The sequence below is a fragment of the Bos mutus genome, chromosome 26 (assembly GCF_027580195.1).
Source record: "Bos mutus isolate GX-2022 chromosome 26, NWIPB_WYAK_1.1, whole genome shotgun sequence".
In the NCBI taxonomy this organism is placed as follows: Eukaryota; Metazoa; Chordata; class Mammalia; order Artiodactyla; family Bovidae; genus Bos; species Bos mutus.
The window spans coordinates 44,884,914-44,896,111 of record NC_091642.1 but is presented as its reverse complement, the minus strand read 5'-3'; the positions used below and the strand labels follow the sequence as shown (position 1 = coordinate 44,896,111).

The window sequence follows — 11,198 nt, the reverse complement described above, 5'->3', positions numbered from 1 at the left end:
TTTTTTTCTCATATAGGTCATTACAGAATCCTGAGTAGAGTTTCTTGTGCTATACAATAGGTCCTTATTATCTATTTTCTATAGAGTAGTGTGTATATAGGAGAAGGCAATGGCACCCTACTCCAGTACTCTTGCCTGGAAAATCCCACGGATGGAGGAGCCTGGTAGGCTGCAGTCCATGCTGCTGCTGCTAAGTCGCTTCAGTCGTATCCGACTCTGTGTGACCCCACAGACGGCAGCCCACCAGGCTCCCCCGTCCCTGGGATTCTCCAGGCAAGAACACTGGAGTGGGTTGCCATTTCCTTCTCCAATGCATGAAAGCGAAAGTGAAAGTGAAGTCGCTCAGTCATGTCCGACTCCTAGCGACCCCATGGACTGAAGCCCACCAGGCCATGGGGTCGCTGGAAGTCGGACACGACTGAGCGACTTCACTTTCACTTTCGCTTTCATGCATTGGAGAAGGAAATGGCAACCCACTCCAGTGTTCTTGCCTGGACAATTTCAGGGACGGGGGAGCCTGGTGGGCTGCCGTCTCTGGGGTCGCACAGAGTCGGACACGACTGAAGCAACTTAGCAGCAGCAGCAGCATTGTGTATATATCAATCTCAATCTTATAGACCCCTTCATAGACCTTATTTTCTAGTGAAGGGAGATAGACAATAAATGTATGATTAAGTATATATGTTAGATAGTGATAAGTGATGTAAAGAAAAATTAAACAGGAAATGGGGCATGTGATGAAGTAGTGAGGGGCATATGATGAAGAGGTTCACCAAGGAGGACTTACTCAGAAGGCAACGTTTGACTAAAGACCTTAAAGAGCTGGAGAGTGAATCAGAGATATCTGGAGGAGCCCTGAGTTCAAATGCCCTAAAATGCTTTGCTGCTGCTGCTAAGTCGCTTCAGTTGTGTCTGACTCCGTGCGGCTTTGGCCGAGTTTAAAGAATGTGAGGAAGAACCAGAACGGCTGGAGTTGAGTGAGCTACTAAGGCAGAGCAGATGGAAACAAGGAGAGGCAATGGGAAGATCAACTCAGGTTAGGCCTGAAAAGCCACTGAGAGGTCTTTGGCTTTTATTTGGAATGACGGGAGAAGCCATGAATAAAATCTGAACAGAGAAATGGCATTAACTGATTTGTATTTTGAAGGAATCACTGGGTTTGCCAGGTTGAAAATAACAATCTGGAGCTCAAGAAATAGGTGTCGGTTCAGTGTTTAAATTTGAGAGTTTCCAGTCTGTTGATAGTATTTAAAACTGTGAAATTCTTGAGTTTACTAAAGAAAGGACTATATGAAAAAAATAGAAGTAAAATTCAACTTAAGATGTTAGAAAGCTAAAACTAACAGCCTAGAAAAGGGACAGAAAAGGAACATCCACGAAATAGGAGAGAAACCAGCAAAGACTGGCATTCTAGAAGCCAAGTGAAAAAATTCAGCCACCAGGAATGAGCCCATCAGCTACTAATAGATCAAGTCATATGAGCAATAAAATTTACTCTTCACATAAGCAACATGGAGGTCAATAGTGATACTGACAAGAGTTGTTCCAGTGAGATGATGAAAATTAAAAGCTTACCTAGAATACTTTTTTTTTTTTTTGAGAATGGCAGGAGAGCTATAGAGAGATAGTGAGCACAAGCAATTCATTTGAGGAAGATGATGCTGTGAAAGTGCTGCACTCAATATGTCAGCAATTTGGAAAACTCAGCAGTGGCCACAGGACTGGAAAAGGTCAGTTTTCATTCCAGTCCCAAAGAAAGGAAATGCCAAAGAATGCTCAAACTACCACTTAATTGGACTCATCTCACACGCTAGTAAAGTAATGCTCAAAATTCTCCAAGCCAGGCTTCAACAATACGTGAGCCATGAACTCCCAGATGTTCAAGCTGGTTTTAGAAAAGGCAGAGGAACCAGAGATCAAATTGCCAACATCCGCTGGATCATCGAAAAAGCAAGAGAGTTTCAGAGAAACATCTATTTCTACTTTATTGACTATGCCAAAGCCTTTGACTGTGTGGGTCACAATAAACTGTGGAAAATTCTGAAAGAGATGGGAATATCAGACCACCTGACCTGCCTCTTGAAAAACCTGTATACAGGTCAGGAAGCAACAGTTAGAACTGGACATGGAACAACAGACTGGTTCCAAATAGGAAAAGGAGTACGTCAAGGCTGTATATTGTCACCCTGCTTATTTAACTTATATGCAGAGTGCATCATGAGAAATGCTGGGCTGGAAGAAGCACAAGCTGGAATCAAGATTGCCAGGAGAAATATCAATAACCTCAGATATGCAGATGACACCACCCTTATGGCAGAAAGTGAAGAAGAACTAAAGAGCCTCTTGATGAAAGTGAAAGCAGAGAGTGAAAAGGTTGGCTTAAAGCTCAACATTCAGAAAACTTAAGATCATGGCATCTGGTCCCATCACTTCATGGCAGATAGATGGAGAAACAGTAGAGACAATGGGTGACTTTATTTTGGGGGGCTCCAAAATCACTGCAGACAGTGATTGTAGCCATGAAATTAAAAGACGCTTACTCCTTGGAAGGAAAGTTGTAACCAACCTAGACAGCATATTCAAAAGCAGAGACATTACTTGGGCAACAAAGGTTCGTCTAGTCAAGGCTATGGTTTTTCCAGTGGTCATGTATGGATGTGAGAATTGGACTGTGAAGAAAGCTGAGCACTGAAGAATTGATGCTTTTGAACTGTGGTGTTGGAGAAGACTCTTGAGAGTCCCTTGGACTGCAAGGAGATCCAACCAGTCCATCCTAAAGGAGATCAGTCCTGGGTGTTGTTGGAAGGACTGATGTTGAAGCTGAAACTCCAATACTTTGGCCACCTGATGTGAAGAGCTGACTCACTTCACCTTTGGGAGGCTTGCACAGTCAAAAAATCATTTTTACATGAATAAACAATATTCAAACAAATCAAAGTACTAAACTGCATTTATAGTTCAAGAGACATGCAGGTAATAAGTATTTTCTAGTGCTAGGGTAATCATCATGGGGAGGGTTTGGTCCTCAGTTTGTGCTACTGCCTAATGTGAGGTCCAGCAATACTTGGACTTTTGTCCTAAACCTGGATACCATCAGAATTTCTGAAGATTTTCAGAAATACAAGTTCTTTAACTCCCCACCACATCCCTCCTTTATGAGTTTTGTGAACCTCAACATCTATCTTAACACTTGGCTACATAAGTTCTTAAGTTCATGTAGTCATAAGCTGGTTGGAACTGGTTCTCTCAAGAAATTTTTATTTTCTTGTTTTAGCTTAATTACTCAGATATTAGTCTTCCTCCAGAAAAAAGTGAAAGACATTATCAACATTGTCAACATAGATGGACTTTTTCATTCATTTTTATCCAAGGACAGTGCATTCCTGACCAAAACAAATGAAATCCACATTACATAAAGTAGAATGATGATTTCTAATCTTTTGTAAGAATTATATTTTTTACATTCATTATGCTATATAAATCAGTTATAGTTATAGAACCTGTTTCTAGCAAAAAGAAATTGGCAAAATCTCATTCATCTTTGAAAATTCTTCTGAAATACCTCCTTCTATATGAAACTTCAACTGACCATCAAGAATTATTTCTCCCTCCTCTGAAAGAGCAGTGTACCTCTACATAGCATCAATATTGCCATCATAAGTAAATATTGAGGTTAACTGTTAACCTGTTGTTATGAGCTGGATTTCATCCTTCCCCCAAATTTATACATTGTGGCTCTAAGCCCCAGTACCTCAAAATATGATTGCACTTGAAGACAGGCCTTTGAAGAAGTATCTAAGTTAAAATGAGGCTGTTAGTGTGGGCTCTAATCTGATCTGACTGTGTCCTTATAAGAAGTTGAGATGTGGACATACGAGAGACACACAGATAGACATGTGCACGCATGGAGGAAAGACCAAAGACAACGTGAGGACACGGCAGAAAGGCAACTACGAGTAAGCCAAGAAGCCAGACCTCAGAAACCATCGCTACCAAACACCTTGATCTTGGATTTGAGCCTCTATATGTGAAAAATTTTTCTTAATTAAACTATCCATTCTGTAGTATTTTGTTTTTGCAGCCCTAGCAAATTAATATTTTAATACATTTGTCTATTTATCTTATGGAGGATGAGTTTTTAAAGGTATGCACTATGTCTTACCTTGGGCCCCAGAATGTGTCTGGGGCCTAGTAAATGTCCAGGAAATGTTAATTAAACTAATTCTAGAGATAACAATTTGGGTCATAAACAAAAAAGTACATAATGTGTAGTTTAATTATATATAAATTATAAATTAAAATAATTTATCAGATGTTAAAAATATTTTTAAATTGGAAGGAATTTAGGAAGCAAAAAAAGATATAAATAAGAAATTAACAGCCACTTATGATCCCACACTTGGGCATAACCCTTTTACGATTTTAGCATATTGATATAAACTTTTTTCATTTGAAATTTATACATATATATGTAATTCTTTTTTTAACATCATTCTTTTGTATCATTATTTTTTGTTGAGTAATATGTAAACATTTCCTATATTATTAGATAATCTTTAACAATTTGCCTTTTAATGCATACACACTATTTTATCATATCAATCTACTAAAATTTATCTCCTATTTAGATTGTTTCTGATTTGGAGATGATGCTACAACAAGCCTCTTTGTATAAAAACCTTTACTCACATCTCTACTATCTCTTTATGATTAAACACATTTAGGATTGGACATATGCACATCCAGCAAATTTAACAATACGCAAGGCTCCTTCTAGGAATGCCAGACTCACAGCGTGTAACCCAAGATGTCTATGAAAAAATTTTATTCACAGAACATACTGAATTCCCATATATCAAACTCAGGATAACTATTTTCTATAGAGATGGGAAAACGAATTTCAAGATGTTATAAAACAAAAGCCAATCAAAAAAATAGTCATTAACTCGACACAGCATGGGGATTCCCCTGGCGTTTCGGTGAGGACTCAACACTCTCACTGCTGCAGACACAGGTTCAATCCTTGGTCAGGAAACTAAAATCTTACAAGCTGTGAGGCCAAAAAAGAAAAAAAAAATTCACACAGTGTACACACCAGAATTTACAGATGAACTGGGCATTGAAAAGCTTCTGAATAACTACAGTTTACAGAGGAAGTGAAAAATGGCCAGACCATCTATGATAGACAGAAATTACTCCAAACAGATGTTCAATCCCTAACCCCTAGAATCTGTGGATATGTTACCTTACATGGCAAAGGGGAATTACTGTAACAGATAAAATTAAGTTTTTTAATCAGTTCAGTTCAGTTCAGTTGCTCAGTCGTGTCTGACTCTTTGCGATCCCATGAATTGCAGCACGCCAGGCCTCCCTGTCCATCACCATCTCCCGGAGTTCACCCAGACTCATGTCCATCGAGTCGGTGATGCCATCCAGCCATCTCATCCTCTGTCGTCGCCTTCTCCTCCTGGCCCCAATCCCTCCCAGCATCAGAGTCTTTTCCAATGAGTCAACTCTTTGCATGAGGTGGCCAAAGTACTGGAGTTTCAGCTTTAGCATCATTCCTTCCAAAGAACACCCAGGACTGATCTCCTTTAGAATGGACTGGTAGGATCTCCTTGCAGTCCAAGGGACTCTCAAGAGTCTTCTCCAACACCACAGTTCAAAAGCATCAATTCTTGGTGCTCAGCTTTCTTCACAGTCCAACTCTCACATCCATACATGACCACTGGAAAAAGCATATCCTTGACTAGATGGACATTTGTTGGCAAAGTAATGTCTCTGCTTTTGAATATGCTATCTAGGTTGGTCATAACTTTCCTTCCAAGGAGTAAGCTGACCTTAAAAATAGGGAGGTTACCCTGGATTATCTGGGTAGGCCCATTGTAACCACAAGGGTCCCAAAATGAGGAAGAAGGAGGCAGAAGCATCAGAGTGATGTGATGGGAGAAAGATTCAACCAGCCACCATTGGTTTTGCAGATGGAAGAGTATAAGCAAAAAATGGGACGAGTGTTTAGACACTGAAAACAGACTTTCCTTTAGAGTATCTAGACTAGAAGGCAATCCTTCTCAACACTTTCATTTTAGCTCAGTGAGACCCATGTCAACTTCTAATCTCCAGAACTGCAGTAATGACTTTGCATTGTGCTCAACCACTAATTTTGCAGTAACTTGTTACAACAGCAATGCGAAATAATACACCATAAAAAAAATGGGGCTACAATAAAGGCACAAAATCAGAATTCATGTGGAACATGAAATACCATAAAGATCAGAGATTTATGTTAATAAATAGTGGGAGACAAATTACAAAGGGTAGGTTGAGACTAGGTGGGAGGAAATTATGAATGTCTTTCAAAATAATTTGTGTTTTATCCTACAAATGATAGAGAACATTTGAGCAGGAAAGCAACACAATAAAAGATATATGTTTCAGCAAAATTAATCTGATGGCAGTATGTAAGGCAGATCAAATGGAGAAAGAGAGCAGTGAAGTTTTTACAGTAATCTTAAGTATGAATGATAGGCATCTGGACAATGATGGCAGCTTCAGTTGAAATGGAAGCTCAGGCATGAGAAACATTTTAATAGGCAAACCATGATTTTTTTTCTCATATTAAAATCATTTCACAGACTTATCCTAATTCCAAATTGTCAAGTAAAGTGCTGAAGATTTAAATAAATTATAAGAAATCAAATAGTCCCTCAGAGATCTCAAAAGAGAACATATATTCCCTTTTTAAATTTGTACAGTTCTACATTGAAGTATTTTAGAAAGAGATTGATCTTTTCTCTTTTGTTTTACCCTGTAAATCCAGATGACTAAAACTTACTATTCTCTTCAGAGAAGGAATGGGAAACAAATTGTCTACCATGAATGTCATTCCATCTATTTAAACCTGTAACTGATTCCAGACAATGGGAGACTTCTTTTGTCAGTAATGAGCTTAAACTCCACCTTCACATACAAAGTATTTTTCAAAGAAAATAAAAAGCAAAATATTTAATTCTGTTCTCAAAAGAGCCCTTGATAAGATTGAACATTGATTTGCATTTCTACTATTTTTTTTAACCAGTAGATATTGCCTAAAATTCAGCTGAATGATAAAGTAATGAGAAAAATTTCCCAATTTCCCCTTGAGTATGTGTTTGTGTGTATTTGTTAGCCCTACTTTATTTACAGTAGCTTGATGTAAATTGGATGAGAACATTTGAATGTCAATTTACTTGTGAGAAGTAAATTACATTAGTCTTCTTGGCTTTGAATCTTGTGAATTGAAGCGAAAGTTGCTCAGTCATGTCTAACTCTTTGCAACCCCAAGGACTGTACAGTTCATGGAATTCTCCAGACCAGAATACTGGAAAGGGTAGCCATCCCCTTCTCCAGGGGATCTTTCCAACCCAGGGATTGAACCCAGGTTTCCCACCTTGCAGGCAGATTCTTTACCCACTGAGCCACAAGGGCAGCCCCATTTATTAGTTATGTAATCTGGAACAAATTGTGTAATTTCTATGCCTTAGCTTTCTTATCTTCAAGGAAGACATAATAGTACTACCTCAAGGGGTTATTATTAGGGTTAAATGTGTTCAGTTCAGTTCACTTCAGTCACTCAGTCATGTCCGACTTTTTGCGACCCCATGAACCACAGCATGCCAGCCCTCCCTGTCCATCACCAGCTCCTGGGGTCCACCTAAACCCATGTCTATCAAGTCGATGATGCCATCCAACCATCTCATCCTCTGTTGTCCCCTTCTCCTCCTGCCCTCAATATTTCCCAGCATCAGGGTCTTTTCCAATGAGTCAGCTCTTCACATCAGGTGGCCAAAGTATTGGAGTTTCAGCTTCAACATCAGTCCCTCCAATGAACACCCAGGACTGATCTCCTTTTGGATGGACTGGTTGGATTTCTTTGCAGTCCAAGGGGCTCTCAAAAGTCTTCTCCAACACCACAGTTCAAAAGCATCAATTCTTCGGCATTCAGCTTTCTTTATAGTCCAACTCTCATATCCATACATGTCCACTGGAAAAACCATTGCCTTGACTAGATGGACCTTTGTTGGCAAAGTAATGTCTCTGCTTTTTAATATGCTATCTAGGTTGGTCATAACTTTCCTTCCAAGGCATAAGCATCTTTTAATTTCGTGGCTGCAATCACCATCTGCAGTGATTTTGTAGCCCCAAAAAATAAAGTCTGACACTGTTTCTACTGTTTCCCCATCTACTTACCATGAAGTGATGGGACTGGAAGCCATGATCTTCGTTTTCTGAATGTTGAGCTTTAAGCCAACTTTTTCACTCTCCTCTTTCACTTTCATCAAGAGGCTCTTTAGTTCTTCTTCACTTTCTGCCATAAGGGTGGTGTCATCTGCATATCTGAGGTTATTGATATTTCTCCTGGCAATCTTGATTCCAGCTTGTGCTTCCTCCAGTACAGCGTTTCTCATGATGTACTCTGCATAGAAGTTAAGTCAGCAGGGTGACAATATATAGCCTTGACATATTCCTTTTCCTATTTGGAACCAGTCTGTTGTTCCATGTCCAGTTCTAACAGTTACTTCCTGACTCGCATACAGGTTCTCAAGAGGCAGGTCAGGTGGTCTGGTATTCCCATCTCTTTCAGAATTTTCCACAGTTTATTGTGATCCACAGAGTCAAAGGCTTTGGCATAGTCAATAAAGCAGAAATAGATGTTTTTCTGGAACTCTCTTGCTTTTTCGATGATCCAGCGGATGTTGGCAATTTGATCTCTGGTTCCTCTGCCTTTTCTAAAACCAGTTTGAACACCTGGAAGTTCACAGTTCATGTATTGCTGAAGCCTGGCTTGGAGAATTTTAAGCATTACTTTACTAGCATTAGTATATGTAAAATGTTTAAATTTGAGGTGCCCATAGCATAGAAAGAATTTAGTAATGATAATAATGACTATTTTTCATCAATATTCCTCCTAAGGAAACTATTTTAAGTTTAATGGAAATGACATAAATATATAAATTTGTAATGACTTGATATTTATAATATCAATCTATCAAGATCATATTTCCTATTTAATCATATCTTCTACAGTGCTTCTCAGCACAATTACCATTCATTGACATGCTCATTCATTTTCTTAATATTTCCATTCAATATTTCCAAATATTTATATCTGAAGTACTATTAGGACAGGGAAACCTGGCATGCTGTATTCTGTGGGGTCCAAAGAGTCAGACACAGCTGAGCAACTGAACACAACTATTAAAAATAGCATATTGTGATCATAGTTTCTAAACAGTTAAAAGCAAAGGTTAAATTATTGGGCTTTATATATTTATCAGGTAACAACTTCTTTTAATTCTTATAAGATTTTTTTTTCAACTAGCCAATATTTTAATACACAATATTAACTACTTTATAAAAAGTGCTTTCATGATCTGTTACCACCTAAAATAATACATCATACAATTTTCAAATATGTGTTCTTTGACTTCTAACCTCTGCTCTTCTTTAGAATTACCTTTGCTGCAGCCAGTACATGCTCCTTTTTAATGACTCCACACTTACTCCCACAAGCATTTATCCGTGACTCTTCTGCTAATAGATGAACAAAGAGTAAACAGATGCACCCGTAGGTCGCTACTCGTCTCCAAACGAAGGTGAGGCTTCTGTCGCTTGAAAACGCGCTTTAGAAAGCCACGAGAAGCCTTGCGCCTTATCATCTTCCTCTGCGAGACGTGGTGGAGAGCGCCATTCTCACCGTCGGGTTTTGGCAGCAGCCGCCTCAACTTCCTGGGTCTTCGTTGCGCAGCACTGAAGCTCAGGCCAACGAGTACACCAAGAACCCCGACTCAGACGCTCCCACAGGCCCCGAGACCCCGGCCGGAACGTTTGAATCTGCCCTTCTTATAAGATTTTTAATGAGTTCTCTTTGGATAATTTAAGAGTACAAACATTGTCTGGAAACAATGGCTACTTAGTGTGTCATTCCCATAGTTTTAATTTTTTATTTTTGCTTCATTTGACTTGATTCATTAGTTTGATGTTTTAGAATACTCCTTGGCAAAGTATATTCTCTAGAATCAAGTTCGATGGAGTGTTAATAAATGTTTTGAAGATAATCAGTATCATAGTCAAATAAGTTTGGAACAGCAACTAGACATTGAAACTTGATTCCTAAGAAACTGTGTCATAAGCTACAAACGATCAATGAAAATGAAAGAAATTATGATGATGAAATATGTAAGTTGCAAAAAGCAAAACAAAGAACATGTGGCTTATTAATAGGGGCCTTAATCTCATCCCTATACTTTATACTAGTTTCATTTATCAATTGAGAAGGAAAACAAATTAGTCAGCTGGGCTCCTTAGTATGCCATTTGCTCTATAACAACAGAAAGGCAGTTAAGTATATAAAATATATTAACAAAAGACAGACCATGTAGCTCCAGAAGACACATAAAAACAAAGTGGTGAAAGAGTTAAATATGAGTAGGGGTGGGAAGCAGGCACCATATTTAGACAGACAGATGATAGATAGATACATATGAATAGTTTAAGACTTAGAAATAAATAGCTTTTATATAATTTATTTATACATAGACTGCCTTTTTTCTTCATAAACTTTATCAAATGTCTATGTGTTGCCTTCTGACAATATAAAAAAAATAAGGAAATCAATTCTTCTCTTAAGAAGGCTTCCACTTAAAGAATAACTTATGACATATGAAAGAATTTCCACAATAGAAGTATGTAAAAAGTTCTATTGGAATATAGGAAAGTAATAGGAGTCCATATCTGAAGTGTGTTTATAAGACAAGTAAAAGACTTATAAACAACTCTCGTCTTATATACTTGTCTTATAAGACAAGTAAAAGATTTGTATTATAAACAAGTAAAAAACTTATAAGACAAGTAAAAGAGAATGAAGAAGGTAAGTCATTTGAATAAGAAGTAGCAACATATACAAGGTCAAGAAAATACCAAAAAAAAAAAACTCCAAGAATTTAGTCATAAAAAGCACAGTCAACATTTATGGAGCATGTACAACCTATCAAGCATTTCACGTACATTACTTCTGTTTATAATAGCCTTTGAGGACATCCTCATTTTAGATATAAGGAAATCGAAAACTTCTAGAGGTTAAGTAATTTAACCATGGTTAAACTGTCCATGGTTCCAAGTGACAATTCGTGTAGTTGGATTCAGATTCATTTCTGTCT

The 11,198-nt window shown here is 38.1% G+C and overlaps 1 pseudogene; it reads right to left on the bottom strand.

The window, feature by feature from the left end:
• Positions 1-9,373: 9,373 nt before the first annotated feature.
• LOC138985836 (centromere protein W pseudogene) lies at positions 9,374-9,866 on the bottom strand (annotated as a pseudogene).
• Between the last annotated feature and the right edge of the window lie 1,332 nt (positions 9,867-11,198).